General features: G+C 41.6%; 1 protein-coding gene across 1 annotated transcript in view; it reads left to right on the top strand.

Moving 5' to 3' along the window:
• The first annotated feature begins 11813 nt into the window (after positions 1-11813).
• LOC148183270 (creatine kinase S-type, mitochondrial-like) overlaps positions 11814-23647 on the top strand; it is a 38146-nt gene continuing 26312 nt past the window's right edge. The window contains exon 1 of the mRNA XM_088061375.1: positions 11814-11853. The gene's annotated coding sequence lies outside the window, so the exon portion shown is untranslated. The remainder of the gene's footprint in view (positions 11854-23647) is intronic.

Below are 23647 nucleotides of genomic sequence, written 5' to 3'. Positions count from 1 at the left end.
CCAGAAGGGAGTAACTACTGAAATTAGAGGTAACAATTTGGCAGATGAAGAAGCAAAAAAAGCGGCAATAACGGTTTCTAAACAGCCAGAAAATAAAAATGGATCTTTAAATGGGAATGCTTATCGGTTTAATTTGTCCTTTACTAAACAGGAGGAAGAAATATTTAAGAAAGAAGGGTTTATTAAAAAGGGAAATCAGTGGTTTTTCCCTGATGGTAGAGAAGTCCTCCCAAAAGGACTTGCTTGGAAAATACTCAGGGATATTCACTATAAAACACACACTCATTGGTTGGTAAGAGCATTAGTGGATCAGTTTACCAATAAATACATGTGTATGGGTATTTATAATTTGGCCAAACAATTAGTAGGGGCTTGTACAACATGTCAAAAAGTGAACAAACAGCACCTGAGAGACAAAGTGCTGGGAGGATGAGAGCTAGCAATCAGACCCTTTGCCCGAGTACAAGTGGATTTTACTGAACTCCCCAAAGTAGGAATATATTGCTATTTGTTAGTCATAGTTTATCATCTCACCCACTACATGGAAGCAGTTCCCACGGCCCATGCAACTGCACAGACAGTAGTAAAAGCTTTTTTAGAACAAATAATTCCCCGATATGGGATAGTGGAGGTTATAGATTGAGACCGGGACCACATTTTACTTCAAAAATAATAAAACAAACTCTGGAACCTTTAGGCATAAAATGGGATTATCATACACCTTATCATCCCCAAAACTCCGGGATGGTAGAGAGAGTAAATGGGGAAATAAAGAAGCAGCTAACCAAGCTAATGCTAGAAACCCGACTATCCTGGGTAAGGTGTGTGCCGTTAGCTCTTTTAAATATCTGCACTCAACCCAGGACTGATACGGGAATTTCACCCTTTGAAATGTTATTTGGAATGCCATATGACATGGAAATACCCCCAGACCACCCGGTATTAGAAAACCAGCTGTTAAATGAATATATTTTAAATCTAATGAAAAGAAGGAATGAGCTGAGAAAACAAGGACTGATTACCCAGAGATCTCCCCTGAATGCACCTATTAACCGTGTACAGCCTGGAGACTTTGTCCTCATTAAAACTTGGAAAGAAACCTCTCTCACCCCTGTCACGATCCGCAAGGTGGGATTCGTGATGTGGTTCTTTTAGTCGGTCTTAGAGTACAAAAGATTATCAGCAAACCAAGGACTTAAACAGCAAAACACACTTTATTGAGTGCTCATCAGCACTAATATGCAATAGAGGGAAAAGAGGAGAAAGCAAAGCATAAGGAAAAGAGAGTAAGGGCTACTAACGTCGAAGTCCACTCAGTCGTCCAACGATGCAGAGTCTTCTGTCCGTTGGGGAGATCTCGAAGGAAGGTAAGTTTGGGGTATAATTTTATAGTCTTTTGCAAAGCAAGGGGCGCAGGGCCAAAACCAGATGAGATTGATGATCATTGTGATGAATTCCATTGCGCGGGGAGCAGGTGTAGGGTACAGAGCGATTCATGCCTTGCAAGTCTTTGCTCACCAGCAGGAACGAGGGCAAGGTGTTGTGGAAAACCCATTGCACAGGGTACCATGCACAAGCCTCTGCTCACCAGCAGGAATGAGAGCCATGAGTCGTGGAAAACCCGTTGCGCAGGTTACCAAGCCTCTGCTCACCAGCAGGAACGAGAGCAGTGTACCGTGTAAACACCTGCAAACAATCACTTAGCAAATATCCATCTCAGCTAGGCCCAAACCCCCAAACCAAGTCCCTTGTGATATTCAGGGTCTCAGTCTCTGTCCTTGAGACGGTTGTGAGACAGATGAGGGAATCTTCGGACCGTCTCTTACAACCCCTAAATGGGAAGGTCCTTTTCTTGTTTTGCTCACCACAGATACAGCTGTACGGACTGCTGAAAGAGGATGGACACACGCCAGTCGGATAAAGGGTCCAGTCGCTGATGCATGGGAAGTGATTCCCCAACCTGATGAACTGAAAATCCGGTTAAAACATAAAACTAATGAGTGAAGTTGTGCTTTGCCCTGAACTTAATTGTATTTGTTATCCTTTTATTTGTTTTATGTGTAAGTTGTGTAAGGATAATTGGTGGGAACGTTGTAGAACAGGGTAGAAAAATTTGTGGAGAATGTTACAACTATGAGAGGATATTAACTTCAATCCATTTAGAACAAGCGGTGAATATTGGGCAACTCAAAAAGGGGTCCCCTGAGTGGTGGAAAATATATGCACACAGAATCCATCCAGAAAAAGGGTGCGCACATCCTAATTCATCTGGGAGCACACTTAAAATATTAGGGGAATTGGAAATCATCGAGGTGGTGTGTAGGAAACGCATACCCTGGGTACCGTACTCAGCACCACAGGTAAAGGGTAAAAGTTGGGAAGCGTATGTGACCTGGTGTAAAGCCAAAGGGAGAGCCCCTGAAGAATACAACTGCTGCTGAGAAGATGGGATACCTTGCTGGTCCAAGCAAAGGAGTAGGCAGAGGAGGCAGAGACATACAGAAACTGTGGGGAACCAACACTCCCAGGGCAGTGATCTGGGAAGTTCCCAAACCTGTGTCATACCTGTGTCCCTCTGAAACACCACCTCGAATCCTTACTGCAGAGGTAAAACACCGCATTATGCCCACCAGCCTTTTAAATGGTCTCTTATTAGATGGAATGATCAAACTGTGCTCCAAAGTTATGTTACAGTGGGACCTCCCTCCTTCACACCACAGTTATGCCAGCTAGCGCCTACAGAGATGTGCTGGAATCAAGAGTTTTCACATGTGTCCTAGCACTAGGCCTTCTTATTGAAATTATCCCAAGCATTATTATTGTGCCTACCGGGGGTGTGAGACTATAGCATCTAATTGGAAAACAGTAGGGGAAAAATTTTTAACTGTGGGGTGGGGGCCAGTTGGATGCAAGCCTCCCCGGCCAGATCCCTCCGGGGGCATGCAATTGGGCCACCGGCAGGTGGTATTTCCGGATGGAACTTGCATACACCTTCATCTTAATGTAACCAATCCCGAGGACAGAGGATAGGTTGTGGGAAAAACATGAGGAATGAGATATTGGGAATCAGGAACAGACAAGGGGAGGTCTCATTATTATTAAAAAGGAACCTGCTTTAGAAGACCCTCAGCCAATGGGTCCCAATCCTGTGATTAGAAACAGTCCTAATCCTGTTATCAAACGGGTTATCAAAAACAATACCAATCCTGCTACCAAGAACAATCCTCGCAAAAGAAAAAAGCAGACACCAACGGAGGGGCCCTCTAGAACCATAACACCTCCAGTATACTGGACAGAAACCCTGACTCCAGAGCAAGGCTTGATAGATCCTTTATGGAAAATTATGAGGGCTAGCTACGCCTTTTTAAATGCTACCCATTTTGAGCTGGCCCAACACTGTTGGTTATGCTATGATGTCAAACCTCCTTACTATGAAGCCATCGGGACCCCAGAACCATTTAATCGAAGCAATGAAAGTAATCCAACACAATGCAATTGGAGAGATCGAAAGGTAAGACTTACTTTACAAAATGTAAAGGGAGCAGGAACATGTGTGGGAAACATACCAAAGAGAATAAAAGGATTGTGTAAAACCACTCTAAAGGAACCTGAAAAGGTCCAAGGGAAATGGCTTATACCTGTCGGTGGAAAAAAGTAGATTTGTTCTAAGGTAGGCTTTATACCCTGTTTATCTTCGGATGTATTTAATGGTTCCAGGGAATACTGCATACAGGTAATAATTATGCCACAAGTACTATACCACTCAGAGAAAGAGGTCCTTGACAGAATTGAAAATAACAATCATAGAATACAAAAGAGGGAACCCTTGACTGCAATAACAATCGCTACACTTTTTGGGGTTGGAGCAGTAGGGGCAGGAACTGGGATTGCATCCTTAGTGAATCAACAGCAAGGGTTAACTAGCCTTCAGGCAGCAGTAGATGAGGATTTAGAAAGAGTTGAAAAGTCTATTACAGCTTTAGAAAGATCTCTTACATCATTATCTGAAGTGGTACTTCAAAATCGGAGAGGAATGGATTTGTTGTTCCTACAACAAGGAGGATTATGTGTAGCCCTTGGGGAGGAATGTTGTGTCTATGCAGACCACACGGGAGTAGCAAGAGACACCATGACAAAACTGCAGGAGGGGTTAGAAAAAAGACGCAAAGAAAGGAAACAGCAAAAAAGTTGGTATGAGGCTTGGTTTTCCCAGTCACCCTGGTTAATGACTCTGCTATCCACTCTGATGGGTCCAGTGATTGTAATACTGCTAAGCCTCACTTTGGTCCCTGTATAATCAGTCGGGTAATATCAATAGTGAAAGGAAGATTGAAAGCAGCCCATCTGTTACTAATTCACCAACAATCTGAAAGGGAAGAATTTCAAAGTGAGGTGATATTAAATAAAGCAAGGGAGGTATTAAGAAAATTTGATAAACAAAATGGAAAATAGAAAAGGGGGGAATTGTAATGAATTTTTATTATTTGTTGATCAAATTTAATATTATTACTAAAATAAAATATGATTGCTAAGGTTGTTTTAAAAAAGCTAACATTGCAGAAACGCTTAACCACAATGACCACGTATCCGGCTGTGAAGGCAAGAAGCTGAAACTGCAGAGCTAAAGCTGCAGGATGATATCCGGCTGTACAAAGGGGAAGTAGAACATTTCCTTATTCAGGAGAAATGCCTACCCACGACCACCAAGAAGCAGAGGAAGGTCCTACCCACGACCACCAAGAGGCAGAAGAAGACCCCCTAGCAACAAGAGGCGCAGGAGACTTGTGGAGATGGTGGCTTTGGATCTACTGTACTGCTGCAGGTTTTCTGGTCTGCATGCATTTACAATCAGCGACCTCAAATGACATGTACCCTGAGTCTACCAAATGCCAGCCCGTGTCAGATCCATCTCCGAGGTCTCATCGACATTGGCACAGATGTGATGATCATCTCCTTCTCTGTGTGGCCTCAGTCCTGGCCCTTGACTTCTGTTGATTCAAACATTGAGGGTCTGGGAGGTGCTACACAGACCTTTGTGGGCCAACGGTCTGTGCTGATCAAAAACCCAGAGGGACAAACAGCTACAGTCTGGCCATATGTCACTGCAGCTCCACTTAACCTCTGGGGGCGGGATGTTTTCGCAGCATGGGTGGTACGGATTGGGACGCATTTTTGATGGGGGCCTCCGTGGTGAATGGCACACAGCGTTCCACGCTGCCTTTAGGGTGGCTGGTGACCAAACCCATCTGGGAAAACCAGTGGCCCCTGGCAAAAGAGAAGTTAGTCACCCTTCATGAATTAGTCCAGGAAGAATTGCAGCAGGGACACATTGAGCCTTCAACTAGTCCCTGGAACAGTCCTGTGTTTGTGATCAAGAAAAAATCTGGGAAATGAAGATTGTTGCAGGATCTCTGCAAGATCACTGCAGTCATGGAAAGCATGGGGGCACTGCAGCCTGGCATGCCCTCACCTACCATGCTTCCTATGGGGTGGACAATTCTGATCACTGATTTAAAGGATTGGTTGTAACTTTTCTCTAAAAAATCCTTTTTCTGTTTCTCTGTTTCTGCTACATCTCTTCTGTATTTTTCTTTATATTCTTGAATTTCTCAGCCTCCTTTGGACTGAATTATTTTGGGATCCTCCCTCGTGGGGAGCCCTGCTTGTCTCAGTTCTGATTCAAAGAAAACTCCCGAGCTCGTTAGAATCTTGTTTCTCGTGTTTATTAACAGGTGATCACAAAACTTAATAGGCCTCTCCAGGCTGGTTATACAAGGTTAATCTTTGCAATCTGGTTGTGAAAAACGAGGTTCACATAATTTTTATAGAATTTAAAAGTTTAATAAAAAAACAATTAGGAGAGAAAAATAAAGTAAAGTATACAGATACGGCCAGGTGTCTCTGCATTCAGCTAAGAGAGCACACCTTACTAACAAAGGATTGTCCCTTAAAAACAGAATCCTACTACATATCCATAAATTCTCATACATATTCATACATTCTTCTTAGGATCTTTGGTGTTCTTCTGTTTAGTTTTCTCTTGCCCCCTTCCCAATAGATCAATCTTCTTGGCGCCATTGAGATTTACATTCTCTGATACCAGGAACGCAATAAATTCCTCCCCCAGAGCTCTGGTCACTGCTGTCTTCATCTGGATAAGATAGTTTACAAATGCAGGAGTTCTCTAGCTATTTTTTCCTCAGTCTTTGGGTTATACAAACAAAGACAGTTTTTATTTTAATACTATGCCATAACCTAACATATATGTATTATACTACTATTTCTAAATTTCATCAATAACAGAAATAAAGAAAACTATATTAATACAACAAAATTTCTCATTCTTATACACATAACATTCATCTTAATATTTGCGAAAAGCCAATAACATAAAATGTATCTATAACATGGTACATTTCTTTCTTCTGATGGTACAAACAAGGCCTTGTGGCACACTTTGTGTCTGATGCACAAAATGGCCCCGAACTACGCAGTTCTTTTATCTTTATACCTATTTTTACCCAATTAACAGTAGACACGTATATTATTTTTCTTAATGACCCAATGACCCATCACCTCTGTGATGCACTGTGGCATTTTCTACCCAATCACTTATTATTACCCAAAAACCTCTAGGAAAAGAACACGAAGAAGAAAGAAAAAGAAACAAGGGACAACACCCTAAATCCTCCATCTTGTCTCCTGTTCTCCAAACTAACTTTTCCACCCAGTGATTAAAAAAACTTTCTAATCTACACACTTACACTTTTAGCTTTTTCTATCTAACTTTAACATTTGTTTTCATGTATCACCATGAAAACATGCTCGTGAATTTCATATTATATGAAATTCAATGTTTTTCTAGATCTTATAACTAAGTATCAGAAACAAGGGCACAAACTCTGTATTCGAGACTCCAACATTGGTTTTTTACGATTCCTTTGCATCTTGATGACAAGCAAAAATTTGCTTTCATAGTACCTACAATTAACAACTTTGAACCTGTGCAGAGGTATCAATGGAAGGTTTTGCCACAGGGCTGCAAGAACATCCCAATTATCTGTTAATGGTATGTGGCTCAGGCCTTGTCCTGAGTCGGTGAGCAATTCCCTGAGGCATACTGCTATCATTACATGGATGACATCCTGGTGGCAGCGTCCACCCAGGACGAACTGCTGAGGATACAGCCTCAGCTGTTCAATGTCCTGCTTTCTTATGGTCTGCAGGTGGCTTCAGAGAAGGTTCAACAGCATCCTCCTTAGAAATACTTAGGAGTAAAAATCTTAGATCGAACCATTTGCCATCAGGAGGTACGATTCACAGATTCAATCAAGACTCTGAATAATGCCCAGAAATTGATGGGTATCATCACGTGGTTGCATCCTTACTCGGGGCTGACCACAGCACAATTGTCCCCATTGTTCAATATTTTAAAGGGGGACCCTTGTTGGAGTCTGAGACACAGAGTGTGTGCCCTTGTTTCTGATACTTAGTTCTAAGATCCAGAAAAACACTGAATTTCATACAATATGAAATTCATGAGCATGTTCTCATGGTGATACATGAAAACAAATGTTAAAGTTAGATAGAAAAAGCTAAAAGTGTGAGTGTGAAGATTAGAGAGTTTTCTTAAGTCACTGGGTGAAAAAGTTAAAGTTTAGAGTTTAAGTTAGTTTAGAAAGCAAAAGACAAGATGGTGGATTTAGACTTGTTTCTTTTCCTTCTTCTTTCTTCTTCATGTTCTTCTTCTAGAGGTTTTTGGGTAATAGTAAGTGATTGGACAGAAAATGCCGCAGTGTAGCACACAGGTGATGGGTCATTGGGTCATTAAGAAAAATAATATACATGTCTATTGTTAGTTGGATAAGAGTAAGCATAAAGATAAAAGAACTGCGTAGTTCAGGGACATTTTGTGCTTTCAAAGCCAAAGTGAGCCACAAAGTGAGCCACAAGGCCATTCTGTACCGTCAGAAGAAAATGAGCCAGATTGCAGTGAATTGAACTTATGCAGATAGTCTGGAGAGACCTGCCAAGTTTTGTGATAACATCCTAATAAACACGAGAAACAAGATCCTAACAGACTTTGGAGTTTTTTGTCCTGACCAGGAGGACTGTGATAAGCAGAACTCCCCATGAAGGAGTATCCCAAAGCAGCTCAGCTCAGAGAAGACTGAGAAATCCAGAAGTGGAAAAAAATACAGAAGTGCAGCAGAATCAGAAAGAGAAAAAAGAAACAAAAAAAAGAATTTTTTAGAAAAGTTGCAAACCTGATCTGAATTCACCTCGAGAGCTGACTCCTGAAGCGTGGTGAGTGCTGGAGGATGTCCAAAAAGCTTTCTCTGATCGTCAGGTTTACCGAGTAGATCCCTCCATTGATATCACTGTTTTTATTACCTAGCCAGATTCTCATCCTACAGGTATCATTGGCCAATGGAGCGAACAATGGTCTGATCCTTTGCACATTTTGGAATAGGTCCTTCTGCCCCATCAACCAAAAAAGACAGCACCCACGTTGCTTGAATTGGTTGCTCAATTGATAATTAAATGCCGTCAGCATTGTTTGCAGTTAATGGCAGCTGACCCTGGGAAAACCATCCTCCCAATACAACAGGAGGAATTTGAATGGAGTCTTATCAACAGCGCTTCCTTACAGAGTGCGCTGCAAAACTTTTCAGGGCAGATCGCTTACCATCTGCCCAGCCACAAACTATTGCAATTGGCAAAGTCAGCTGAATTGTCCTTTCGGCCAAAAAGTAGTTGGGTGCCGATGCAAGGACCCACCATCTTCACTGACAGCTCAGGAAGAACAGGGAAAGCCATTGTTACGTGGAAGGATGAATTTGAGTGGCAAGTGTTGGAAGGCCATGAGTCAGGTTCAGCCCAGTTAGTCAAACTAAGGGCTGCGACCGTGGCATTCCAGCAGTTCTCTCAGGTACCGCTGAATTTGGTCACTGATTCTGCTTATGTAGAAGATCTAGCCAAGCATTTGGATTGTGCACTTTTGGAAGAAGTTGATATGGAGCACTTATTTCAGTTGCTGAAATCTTTGTGGTGTGTAATCCAAGCCTGAGTTCACCCGTATTATGTCCTGCATATTCGGAGTCACACCAACTTACCAGGTTTCATAACAGAAGGTAATGCCAGGGCTGATAGGCTAGCTAATCCTGCATGGGTAGCACCTCAGCCTGACAAAACTGCACAAGCTAAGGCACTGCATGATTTTTTTTCATCAAAGTGCACATACCTTGCAAAAGCAATTTCACTTAACACCAGCTGAGGCTCATGACAATGTCAGCTCCTGTGCTGACTGTCATGGACTTGCTGCACCTTTACCAGCAGGGGTAAACGCCAGCAGTCTAAAGGCCTTGCAGCTTTGGCAAACAGATGTCACTCACATTGCTGAATTTGGTCGGTTTAAGTATGTGCATGTGTCTGTTGACACCTTCTCATCTGCTATGTGGGCATCTGCTCACACTGGAGAAAAAGGTCGTGATGTTATAGCCCATTGGAAGATCACGTTTGCGGTCTTAGGCATACCTTCTTCTGTGAAAACAGACAATGGTCCTGCCTATGCCTCACAGAAAACATGGCAGTTTTTACAATTGTGGGGAGTTTGACACAAATTCGGTATCCCACACTCTCCCACTGGGCAAGCCATTGTTGAATGCGCTCATGGTACCCTAAAGCGTGTTCTGGAAAAACAAAAAACAGGAATGACTGGGGAAACCCCACACAGTCAGTTGGAGAAGGCTCTATATACAATCAATCATCTCACAGTGCCATAGAATTCTGACAACCTTGTCATTTTGAATAATTTTCTTTCGTTGCAGTCCTCAGGCAAGACGCACCTGTCTCAAGTGAAAGTTTGGGTGAGAGACCTAACAACTAACAAGTGGCAAGGCCCATGTGAGCTCATCACTTGGGGTCGTGGGTATGCATGTGTTTCCACAGATACTGGGATACGGTGGATACCTGCAAGGTGCCTTCACCCTGACCTGTGACACCAAAGGCAGAAAGTAGCCAACAGGTGACCTTCGGATGATGATCAGGATGCTGATCATCAATGAGATGGTCCTTCTACAAGCAAAGAGTGAGCATTCTTCCCTGTTGACAAGTTAGACTGACAGTTTTGAGCAGACTAACAATGTTTTGTTTGCTGTGTTAAACTAGTTGTATTAGAATTAACCATCCTTGCAAGAATTAACCTTGCAAGAAAAACAAGACTTGACAGTGGTACATCAAGGATTTGGTAACATATGCCAGAAAATCTCCCTGATCATTCTAAATCAGTGTCCATTTGAAGTTTCATTGATAACTGAAAAGAGACCTCTTGTGCTGTGTTCGTCCTCTTTCCTGCAAGGGCCCAGCAGGAAATGACAAACGCTGCCTTTTTGCCCTAAAACAAAAAAGGGGAATTATGGATGCTAAACGTAGGCAGCAAGCAGGGAGCACAGTGCCTGTGGAAAAACAGGCCGCATAACTTTCTCAGACTCACCTGAGAAAGCGGCTTGGGAAATCATAAGCAGGAATCAAAACAAACCTTAGAGATAGAAGACAGCCTTGCAGGTGTTGTTGTCAGTTTCTTGTTTTCTTGTAAGAGAAGGTCGAGGGGTGGTGTACCCCACTGACCAATGATGGTGATGTGTTAGTTCACTAACCAATAAGAGTTTTACTTTTCTGTACTTTTGCGTATCGGTCTATAGAAGAAGATCTGGAGTAATAAACCTTGCTTCCTGTTCAACTCACAAGAGAATTGTGCAGTACTGCCTCGCCGTTCCTAATATAGTGTGACACATGCCCTGTCTCCCTGCGCTGTTGGTGGGAAGGAAGGAGGGGCTGGGGGAAAAAAGGTGTTTTAAGGTCTTATTTTACTTCTAATATTCCTCCATTGATTCTGTTAGTAATAAATTCACTTTGCAACCTTAAGTTGAGCCTGTTTTGCTCTTGAAGTGTTTCTCTTTGTCCTTAACTAATGAACCCTTTGTTAATTTTTTCTGTCCTCTACCCAGCTGTGGCAGGGGAGGGTGAGCAAGTGACTGTCATAGGTGCCTGTTTTTGGGCCAGTGTCAAACCATGATAGAGGGGATTGTCCTGCTCTGCTCTGCACTGTTGCAGCCTTACCTTGACTATTGTGTGCAGTTTTGGGCAACACAATATAAGAAAACTTTAAGCTATTAGAGAGCATCCAGAGGAGGGCAACAAAGATGATGAAGAGTCTTGAGGGGAAGCCTTAGGAGGAGTAGCTGAGGTCGCTTGGTCTATTCAGCTTGGAGAAGAGACTGATCACACTACAACTTCCTCATGAGGGGAAGAGGAGGGGCAGACACTTCTCAGTGGTGCTCAGTGACAGGACCCAAGGGAATGGCCTGAAGCTGTGTCAGGGGAGGTTTAGGTTGGGTATTGGAAAAAGGTTCTTCACCCAGAGGATGGCTGGGCACTGGAACAGGCACCCCAGGGAGTTCGTCACAGCATCAAGCCTGACAGAGTTCAAGATGCATTTGGACAATACTCTCAGGCACATGGTGTGACTCTTGGGAATCATCTTGTGCATGGCCAGGCATTAGACTCAATGATCCTTGTGGATCCCTTCCAACTCAGCATATTCTGTGATTCTGTTAAATGGACCCCTTTTGCCACATCCTATTTATGTCCTCAAGAGCACCCTTGTGTGAGCAATGTCATGGACATAACTGAGTGAAATAGGATTTGCCATTGCAGCAATTATTTTCCCCTTCTGTCTTCTCCTTTCCTATTCTCATATTACCTGGAATCTCATGAGCATACCATCTTGTTATTCCCTTTACACTCTGGGCTCACTGCATGTAGCAGGACATGTCTACCTTCAGCTTCAAGGTCAGTTTAACTAACTCCATTGCTTATCTTATTTGAGGTAACTCAAATGGTGGCATTTCAAATACAGGGCTAAGTAAAAATTAATTGAAAACACTACAGGATGTGGTGTAAGTTTGTTATAATTTATTGATTTGCATAACTTCTCAGTGCAGAAAAATGTGTCATCCCACTGTGAAGATGTTTCAAATGTCAACCCTTAAATAACAATTTAAATAAGGGGAAACATAATGTCCTTTGCAGAAGTTCAGAGAAACCATCTTTATTTTGGGAAGTTATCGGAGAGTTTAAAACTGTAAGCACTGTCAGGATTAGGTTTTCATATTGTAAAATAGTGGTTGACTGATTAAAAAAGGCAAGCACTACCAACACCTTTCACTGGCTTCAGCAAGAGAACTTGGGGTTCTAAATCTCACCGGGTCAAATTTAATGGACTAGATCTTTATCTGGTAGAAATCAAAAAGAATGTTGTGACTGAAGAGTAGTTGTGTGACCTATTAAGAGTCACAGTCTTTTCCTTCTCCTTTCATAGCAAGGAATTTTGAACTTTTTAGTTTATTCTTTTAAAAAAGAGACTTTGATTTTTATATTGGTTCACTTACCTCTGGAATTACAAGTAGAAAAGAAAACTGAATTTTAGTTCATTTTTCCTAGGGACATTCTATGCTATGATTAAGACATACTTAGCATGATATCTGCACTAACATTATTTATGTGCTATGAAGATTTTTATATTAAACAGAGATCAGTCAGAAAGGATCATGTCTTGCTCAGGCTGAGCTATGAGAAATTGAAAAACCCCCACCAATATTGTTTTATGAGATTTAATGTTTTAATTTAGATCTTATCCTCTGACCTTGTAGAGTGATATAGCCAACCAAGAGCAATGTAAACAGTTTTTTAGGTATCTAAAATTATACACCAGGCATTTAGTCACTTATGACATTTTTTGCAGATGTTTCTAAAATGCCCACAACTGCTGTAGAAGGGCAGAGAAAAAATTGCACTGGGTTCTGTGGATTCTAGATCAAGCTAAGGATTACTCAAAGGATTTATTTCTCAAATATAAAAGACCAGTATATTTTGTAACTCATTTCTCCACCACATGGAAAATTCTGCTCAGTACAGTATCACCGTTAGACAGCTAAATAGTTTAAAAGTTGCAGATATGTTGTTTATGTGTCTGTGTGAACTTTAGCCATGACTCTGATATTCCCCTAAAATGTCACTCAGGATCACATGGTGTGGTACTTAATATACCTGTGACATGATTCAAATATTTAAACTAGTTCTATTTCTAGAAATGTCACCAGTCAGTCTGTAACCCTTGTACCTTCTTTCCATCCTTGGTTAAAGGAACATGTTCAGTCTAATATAAAATAAAGAATAATCAACATTTATGTTCAACTACATGAATATCCACTTAAGAAAACAGAGCTGACCACTTTCTCTTTAAAATAAGTTCAAGAAAGTAAAGGGTTAATTGCAAAAAAGTTTGTTTATATTAAAAGTAGTAGTTCTGCAAGTTCCTTAAAGGGTAAAGTTGTTTGTGTATTTATGATGATTCAATCTCTGAAATGGATGGAATGGTTTCACCTCTGTGCAGATCACAGGATCACTGTGTGCAATTTGACACTGCTGAAATAGTTTGAACAAGGTTGAAAACATTAATCAAATGTCCTGAAGCTCAGTTGTTTAAAGCATGGTGCTAATAACACCAAGGTCATGGATTTGATCCCTGTATGGGCTATTCCCTTAAGAGTCGAACCTGATGATCCTTGTGGGTCCCTTCCAACTCAGAATATTCTGAATAGCAAGGAGTTTTGGTTCAATAGAATTTTTATAAGTTATTAATCTAAAAAAGGCATCTTTTTAGTGTTAGTAAGGGACCTGATCTATAAAAAATGTATTTCTTTTGAAGCCTATATTAGCCTTTAACAAAGTCTGTAATCTAGAAGTATTGTGAAGAGGGAAAAGTGGTTTAATGCCTTAAAAGAGGCATAATTTTTTTTTTTCCTATCCTGTGATTCAGCAGCTCCACCTTAAATTATATTTGTAATCCTTTGGTCCATTTATCAGCTAGTCCCACAGTTTCTGCAGTGACATTTACTCAGTCTTGGGGCTGGCTTTTATCTCAGTATTCTATGTATGGTAGGTTTTATATATGTAAATAAAATTTTAAAACATAATACACTCCTGACAGAACATTAATGTTCTAAAGGCTGGTTACAGGTAGCTGAGCAAATCCTGGGGAGAATAAAAAGGCTATGACTTCCAAGATCATGACCTTTCAGATTGCTTTTGCTAGTTTACTTGAAGTCATGGATTCCTGAATATTACTCTAGAAAAGGCAATTCCAATTTGGCTCTGAATTTGCTTACCCTTTATAGTGCTCATGTGGTGGAAGATCAGTAATAATTGTGTTCAGCTATGAAGAAAACTTTGTTTTTGCAGACACTTAATGCTGTATGTTGTATGGTTTAGTGACTTTAAGTCAACATAGCATTTAATCCCCTCAATCACTTCACACATGAAATGACCACTTTCTATTAACTTTATCGACAAAATGGCTTTTAAGGAATTAATCAAAATTATTCACAAATTATTCACCATAGGAGTAAATCTGTTGCATGGAAAATACATAGCAGCTGTTACTGAGCCAATTGTTCTGTATTTCTTCACATCTGTAGAACAATATTTCTGCTTTCTTCGAGTTATAATACAAGTACAAATGTCCTTTGAAATAAAACTTCAAAGGATATTACCAGTGACAAATTCCACTCTCACAACTATTGAGCTGTACTTGAGCCAAAGGAATGTATAGTCCTGGAGGGATACAAAAGATATATTAACTAGTTATCATGAGCTAAATCCAGTAGCCAAATTGTGATCAGAATGACATAATAAAGGCAAAATGTATAAGGTTAGTTGTCCAAGCATTTTGTAAAGCTGTAAGTTAGATTCAAATCCCAGGAGTCATCAAAATGTCTTTCATAACACTTGGCTAACATGAAAATAATCCCTCCATCTGGCCCACAGGAAAACCACCTGATGCTGAATACCAGCTGATACATGTATTTCTTACCCTTCACATTCAGCAATCAATGGATACACAATTGTGGGTACTGCTGAAGTTTGTATCTGCCATCTGCACTGGAAAGAAAAACAGAAATATTATAGGCTCTGGGTGACAACAGAGCACAACTGTGTGGGGTATGGGACAATCACCCCAGGCAGTGGGAAAGAAAAGCAGAATATCTAATGACTTTATTAAGACCATCACATTATGACCAGCATCCATTGCAAGCCACTGGCATTGGATAGCTGGAGAGCTAGACCCAACAGTGATGCCATGTGCAGTAAAGACAGGTGTACTTTCCCAGTTGCAGCATAGACTGGTATAGCAGTGCATGAAGTACAATTTTTGTATCTCCGTGACCTGCTATGGTATTTGAGAAGCTCCTGCTTCTGCTTCTTTCTAGCTGGCATTCTCTTTTTCTTCTCATCAGCCTGCAATAACATCAATGATGTCTTAATCTTTGGATCTGAGTTAGCATTCCAATTTATATTTTTACAGTGTGAAACAACAGTTGTCATTTATTTACTCTGTACTGTTGTGTTTCCTGATGTGCTAACTTTTGCTTATCTGCATATAGAATATATACAGTGCTCTAGATTCAGGTCTTAAACTGAAATAGTTAATTTTAGATAATTTCCCTGAATATTTCTAATACAGTGTGTAAAGTAGGTTAGGTGCTGAAATCCCTGTGTTGCCCGATCCGAAGAAAACACAAACAACCAAAGTCGTTTATGCGGTGCTTTATTGAGGGCCCGGGAGCCTGTGGACTAGCGTCCAAAGACAGAGCCCCCTTTCACAGAAAAATCACAGGGTTTTTATATGTTTTCTACACGATTTCTTCATCATCACAACTCTTTCACTACTTGGTACGATTATCTCTCTGACATTTAAGTTTTGTCAAAAGGTACATTCCTAGATTATCTCCTAGTTACACTGCTTACATTGCAATATCTGCTATAGTTCATCTGCAGGTTACATGTGGCCTACCAAGCCTTAGCATAACTACTACTAATGTCAACTAATGCTAACTATTGACGTTTGTTACTATCTTAATAATACAGTTTATTGAACCAAATGGCAACAATTTCCCCCCTTTTGAGCATTCTTCAATCTTCTGCAAGAATGCTCAACTCTTAGTTATCGTTGGTTCTTTCAAATGCTGGATTATCTTGCCCAACGACATCTTCATACTTCGGAGGAGGTCGGCGTCCTTCATTGAGGCGTATCTCATTGGTTCTTGCCAAGGCTTTTATCACTCTTCTGGTGCGTCTTGTTTCTTTTTCGATGACTCCTAGAACACACTTATAGGCTAACCAAATGATTAATAACAAAACTGCAAATAACAGAATGTACTGTACTATTGACGAAACCCATCCAGAAACCTGAAGTCCTAAGGACTCAAATATATCTCAGATCCAATTATGTTGTGCTTCTTTTTCAATTTCTCTTGTTTTGGATTCAATCGTTTCCAACTGAGAAATATCTTTTTCTACTTCAATGGTCACATTTGGAATATGGATGCAGCAATGGTCAATTTTCGTTTTTAGATATTGACACACACCATGCTCTTTTAACAATAGCATATCTAGTGCCATCCTGTTCTGTAAAGTCATTCGGGATGTGGCTTGTAATTGCAAATTCATGTCTTTAAATCCTTTCTTAGTGGCTGCTGCTAATCTCTCAGTTTGCCCTAGCAATTTGTATAGCATTTCTCTGTTCCTGTAGGAGGCTACAGGTGCAAATAGTGATTCTAAAGCCCATCCAAATTTAACTCCACCATCTGGCTCGTGCCATTCATTTTCTAACTCAGTGAATGCATTCACTTCTCTTTTCTTCCGGTTGGGTTTTAATTTTGATTGTTTCCACAGGGGGCAGAAGGTTGGGACTCCTAGTTATTTGTGTCACAGGCCCATCTATAGGAATATGCGTAGTCCATTGTCCATGTCCCATTACCCAAACCAGATTTCCTGGACTTTTAATAGTAGTAACTCTACAACTTACAGCTCGTCTGATTCCACTGTTTCCGGATGCTTCTCCCGTAATTGTATGATTAAATTTTCTACATTCACATCCCCACTTAAGTAGTACTCTAAGAGGTGCCAGGCTAATTTGGCTTTCAGGGGTATCACATGTAATAACTTTGGTACAATTCCAGTTTTCCTTAGCTGCTTTAATTTCTCTTGTAGAGGTCCTTGTTCTATAGACTTCTTCCGAGGTTTGATTTTTACTTCCTGTCCATTGTATACACTAATCTACTGCTCCAATATAGCTATAATGTTCTAATAAACTCGGACCCCATATGGTTTTCCAATCATCCCACAATGTGGTTTGGCTCGTAATATTTTGACAATCTTGTAACTCATCATAACTACACCACCCTACACCATTAAACTCTCTTATACGGGTAAATTGGCTGTTGGGCAGTTTCATGCAATCTTCTTCAGGTCGGACAACTACCTTTTGGACAGTCTTTTGACATACCATAGATGTGTTGTCTGCCGTTTCAGGTAGTAATGGAATGGGAATTATTCCCCACGGAATTGGTTCTCTTGCTGCTTGTGGGAGGGGCAAGCATGCCGTAATTCGAGACACATTTTGGACTTTTCCAAAATCTCTAATCAATCCTACTACTAAATTCTCTTGTTCGTGACTTTGATGTGCAGCTACTTCTGTATCTCTCAGTTCTCTATGCTTTTGTGCATCCTTACCCCAAACTGTGACAATATTTGCTTCTGGACAATCAGCACCTTTCTTCCAAGTTGCTTGCACATTTTGGACTTCAGTTTTCTGGTCATAGGTCAGGTTCCCATCCATCCTTTTCACTGGTTTGGTAACCAACTACAATAGAACCGTTAACAAGAATTGGTTTCGTCATTACCAGTAACAATATAATCAAAAAGGCTACTTTCCGGGAAAGATCATTTGTGTTGGAGAGACTATCTGAGTCTCCCATTGTACAGGGACTTTCTTGACTCGGGTGTAATGGATCCATGAGTCGGTTCCTTCGACCTTTACTGCAGTGTAAGTTGTCAGGATCACTTGACGGGGCCTGTCCCATGTCTCTTTCAAGGGGTGGGTGGACCAATTCTTCACGTACACTTGGTCTCCTGGTTGAATGTCATGCACCGGATTCTCCAGTGGCATAGGTCGATTCCACTGCAAGGTTCCCCTTAAAGCATTAAGAGTTTTGTTTAGTGGCATGATGTAACCAAATATTGTCTGATCACCCTGCACGTGCAAGTCTCCTTTCAACACATTAGCATGGTATGGTTTTCCATATAGAATTTCGTATGGACTAACTCCCACTCGCTCCCTGGGTTTGATTCTGATTCTGAGCAATGCCAATGGCAGTGCCTGTGGCCACTGTATCTTTGCCTCTTGGCAAATTTTCTTAATTTGTCTCTTAATTGTTTGATTCATCCGCTCTACCTGACCACTCGATTGAGGTCGCCAAGCGATGTGTAAGTCCCAAGATATGTCTAACATCCTGGCCACCTCTTGTACTATTCCTGCTGTAAAGTGTGGGCCTCTATCTGATGACAGTCCTAACGGTACCCCAAATCTTGGAATGATTTCCTTCAACAGTGTTTTGACCACTTCCTTTGCCTGATTGGGGTGACAAGGAAAGGCCTCAGGCCATCCTGAAAAAGTGCATACATACACTAAAAGATACTTAAAGTTCTGTGCTTTCGGTAATTCTGAAAAATCTACTTGCCAGTAATCTCCTGGTTCTGGTCCCACTTGTAATTTCCCTAACTGAATCTGTTTCCTAACTATTGGGTTATTCTTCAAACAAGTTGAACACATGGCATTCACCCGTTTTGCCAATGTTAACATCTGGTTAGAAATTACTTCTCTTTTTAGAAATTTTACCAATGCCTCTGCTCCCCAATGGCATTTATTATGTTCCGTCTCTAAGATGGCTTTCATAATTCGGGTGGGAACTACAACTTGTCCCATGATTGTTACATACCATCCAGTTGCATTCTTTTGCGCTTTCAGCAGCGATGCTAGTTTTTCATCATCCGGGGAATACTTCGGTTCCTGAATTAAATGTGGAGTTACAGGACTCACCTTAGTGGGTATCAGGGCCATTTGGGTCCACACTTCTCTGGCCGCTTCTCGTGCTGTGACATCAGCTAATTTGTTTCCTCGATATATTTTTCCTTCCTCCTTCTGGTGACCTCTCACATGCATTATTGCAACCTTTTCAGGTTGGTGTACTGCATCTAGCAAGGCTAGAATTTCAGTTCTATATTTGATAGTAGTTCCTTGGGAGTTTAATAACCCTCGTTCTTTCCACAAGGCGCCATGAATGTGCACAACCCCAAAAGCATATTTAGAATCAGTCCATATATTCACTTTCTTTCCGGAACTTAACATTAGGGCTCTAGTGAGTCCAATGATCTCAGCTCGCTGAGCTGACGTTCCAGGAGCCAAGGCCTTTGCTTCCACTACAGTGGTAACTGTTACCACTGCATATCCCGCATACCTGGTACCGTTTTCTACAAAGCTGGACCCGTCGGTGAACAGTTCCCAATCCGGATTTTCCATTGGAACATCTTTCAAATCCATTCGGCTGGCATACACTTGTTCAATCACCTCCATGCAGTCATGTGCTAATTCTCCTTCTTCCTGCTCACTGCGGAGAAATTCTGCTGGGTTAACATGATTAGTCATTTTCAGATCTACATCATCCGGTTCTCTCAGAATTGCTTGATATTGCAGCATTCTGCTGGATGAAAGCCGGTGACCCCCCTTTTGTTCCAAGACTGCCAGTACCATGTGAGGCACAAATACCTCTATTTTCCTTCCCAAAGTCAATTTCCTGGCTTCCTGGATGAGGATCACTGTGGCCGTAACTGCCCACAAGCATGACGGCCAACCAGCACTTACTGTATCTAGTTGCTTCGAGAAATACCCTACCGGGCGTTTCCATGAACCAAGTCTCTGAGCTAGCCCTCCCAGTGCCAATTTCTGTCTCTCATTCACATACAACTGAAAGTCCTTGTTTAAATCTGGAAGGCCTAATGCCGGAGCTTCTTTCAATGCCTGTTTCAAGTCTTCAAAGGCCTTTTTCCTCTGTCGATTCCAGCTCAACTGCGGTTCTTTCAAAGCTTCATATAATGGTTTAGCTAGAAGTCCAAAATTCAGAATCCACAGCCTGCATTACCCTACCATTCCCAGAAAGGACCTTAGTTCTTGATGGTTCCTGGGAAGGGGAATAGCACAAATAGCTTCCACTCGATTGACTCCCAACCGTCTCTGGCCTTGGGTGATTTCACATCCTAAATATATTACACTTTCTTTTATTAGCTGTGCTTTTTCTTTTGACACTCGGTAGCCAGCTTGGCCCAGCATATTCAACAGAGCAATAGTCAATTTCAGACACATTCCTTTTTCTGCTGTCGCTAAAAAGATATCATCCACGTACTGGAGAATGACATAAGAGGAAGGTAACTCTCTTACCTCAGCAGTCTTCCATTCTTCCAATTCCTTTGCCAGTTGATTTCCAAATATTGTAGGGCTGTTTTTGAATCCTTGCGGCAGTCGAGACCAGGTGAGCTGTCTCTTTCTTCCAGTATCAGGAGTCTCCCATTCAAAGGCAAAATATTTCCTGCTTTCCAATGCCAGAGGGATGCAGAAGAAAGCATCTTTCAAATCAATAACAGAGAACCATTTAAATTTTTCTGACACAGATGTTAATAAAGTATACGGATTGGCAACCACTGGGTGAATGTCTTTAGTAATGTTATTAATTGCCCTCAAATCCTGCACTAGCCGATACTTACCATTGGGTTTTCTAACTGGAAAAATAGGAGTGTTAAAGTCTGATTCACATTCCTGCAAAATTCCTTGTGCTAAAAACTGAGTTATCAAAGGAGCGACACCCTGTTTAGCTTCTAACTTGATTGGGTATTGTTTTATTCTCACTGGCTGAGCTCCTTCTTTTAATTCTACTACCACCGGCTGAGCAGCTTTTGATTTTCCTGGATTCCCAGTCTCCCATACCCAAGGTACTACAGCTTGATCTACTTCAATAGGAATAGGAGAGGGATCAATTTCTTTTATTACAAACAATTTAGCAATTTCTTCTCCCGGAACCTCTAATTTCACCCTCCCATTCTCGAATATGATTCTGACATTTAATGATGACAACAAATCTCTGCCAAGCAATGGCTTGGGGCAATTAGGCATGTACAAAAACTGATGATCTAATTCTTTTCCTCCAAATCTCAAATTTAATGGTTGTAAAAAAGGTCTTTCTTCTAATTGTCCCGTTGCCCCCACTACCTGTATGGTAGTATCGCTGATAGGTCCTAACCTTTTGTTTAAAACTGAATGCGTTGCCCCCGTATCCACGATAAACTCTTGTTCTTTCCCATCAATATCAATCCTGACCCTCAAGTCCTGTTCTAGTCAGCTTTGATTCTGATAATTTCCCAATACAAATGCTTGGGCGCCACCTACTGGATTCACGGGGTAACCTGTTGGTCCATTCACTGGCATTCCTCCCAATCCAGCTTTCACTGGGCACTCATTCTTCCAGTGTCCTATCTGACGACAGAACGCGCATTGATTGGGAGCAATCTCTCCTTGCTGGGGATTAGGAGGGGCCATCCCCCGTCCTCCAAATTTAACATTCTGGAATCCTGCCCTGCCACGTCCAGAACCACGACCGCGCCCAAAACCACCTCTGCCTCCCCCCCTTTCACTGGCTTGCTGCATTATAGCTAGTATGTTCACCTGCTGTTTCTTGGCCGTTTCTTTTTCCCTGTTATTATAAACTTTCCAAGCCACTTCTAGCATTTTATCCAGATCCCGAGTATCTTGTCCTTCTAATTTCTGCAGTTTTTTGCGGATATCTTCCTGTGTCTGACCCAAAAAGATTAAAGCAAGCTGCAATTTTCCTGCTTCACTGTCGATCTCCAAATCAGTGAAGCGTCTAGCAGTTTCTTTAAGTCTTTCTAAAAACGCCGAGGGAGATTCATTCTTATCCTGCCTGACAGAATACAGTTTTGACCAATTTAGCGTCTTAGGCATCCCAGTCCTGATTCCTTCTACTAACAACTCCTGGTACACCTTGATAGATTCCATTCCTCCGACCCTGTTTGGATCCCACCCCTGATCATCACTGGGAACTAAGTAATTTACTGTTTCTACTGTACAACGCAGCCTAATCACCTCTCGAGCACGCTCTTTCATTGCCCGTAACACCATCTCCTTTTCGGTGGAATCCATCAAAGTATCTAGCAAAACCTGCATGTCATTCCAATCTGGATTCTGGGTTTTAATTATCATTTTGACCACCCGGGCCACCCTCTCCGGATTCTCAAGGTAACAGCCTGCTGACTGCTTCCAAATCACCAGATCTCCTGGGGAGAAAGGCACTTTCACAAGCACTTTCTCTCCTTGGGGTCCCATAGCTTCCCTTAAAGGGGCAATAAGCTGGGATTCCCCGTAATTTTTACGTCCCTGTCTAGTTCGTGCCGCGAGTGGAGTATTTTGCCGATTCTGGGGAAAAACAGGGGAAGGGGTTTTAGGTCGGATAACAACTTTCTTAACATTCCCCGGTACTACCGTTAAATTTGCCACCTCTTCCTCCTCATCCTCATCCTCATCCTCATCCTCAGTGCTGGTTTCTGGTAACGGTGGATACAAAGAGGAATGGGGTGAGATAGAGGGAAGAGGTGAGACAGCAGGAGGGGTTGAGACAGCAGGAGGGGTTGAGACAGCAGGAGGGGGGGTTGAAGCAGGAAGCGCACCGGGTGACACCATAAAAGACAAATCCTCCTCTGGTCGAGAGGTTAAGGCTAAGCACTGAACACATTTAGATCCTTCTTTACAACCCCCGCACTTAGATTCTTTCATCTCCAATACCATTATTCCACACTCAGTCTGCCATTCCTTTTTACGGCGCAGTAAATGAAACAAGTCTAAATACTGTATTTCATCCCATTTTTCATTTTCCTCCAGATAGCGCATTAACGAATTTATGGTGTCAAAATCCACAGTACCATTCTCTGGCCATGACGGCCCTTCTCGCTTATATTCGGGCCACCAATGATTACAATAGTCAATCATTTTATCCTTACTCATCTCCTGGAAAAACCTTTCAATTTTCCACCTCTTCAGTAAACATCCCAGCGGGGTATTTTCTGGGATACCTTTATTAGACTGAACCATAAACTTAAGTGTCTTGAATGGCATTTTGAACCTTACTCACAGCCTTACAAAAACTCGGTAACCAATAGCAACAACCAATATGCAGCAATATATGAAACAATAAAAACCACAATCAATATTGACAGTCTAACAAAATCAATCATACCACGCACTCACACAACAATCACTTCAATACTGAGGTAGTTTCATTTTTAGCAGCAACAAATTCAACTAACGATTATATTAATCCAATAAGCAGCAATATACAAAACCACAATCCAGAATTAAGCAAACTACATACAACAAACAAAAAGGACTAAATACCAGATAAATACCAGACCAATCCAACTTGCCGCTTCTCGACGCCGCGAGGGGCAAGTGCCGGACCTGCGCAGCTTTCGCCGCGTCTGACAGCCGGCGCCTAGGCTTCCCAGACCAACCAGACGTCTTAGCCCAACCCTGTGAGGATCGCCGCCTCGTCTTATGAGCAGGCACCCAAACCAAAACCAGAAAAAAATAAAGCACCTTCGGGCTTACCTTTTGCAGTCGTCC

Source organism: Pseudopodoces humilis, chromosome 12 (genome assembly GCF_049639895.1).
Source record: "Pseudopodoces humilis isolate 2021_Gansu_Grassland_sample_001 chromosome 12, ASM4963989v1, whole genome shotgun sequence".
NCBI lineage: Eukaryota > Metazoa > Chordata > Aves > Passeriformes > Paridae > Pseudopodoces > Pseudopodoces humilis.
Note: the sequence above shows the minus strand (reverse complement) of the source record. Positions and strands in the feature narration are given on the sequence as shown.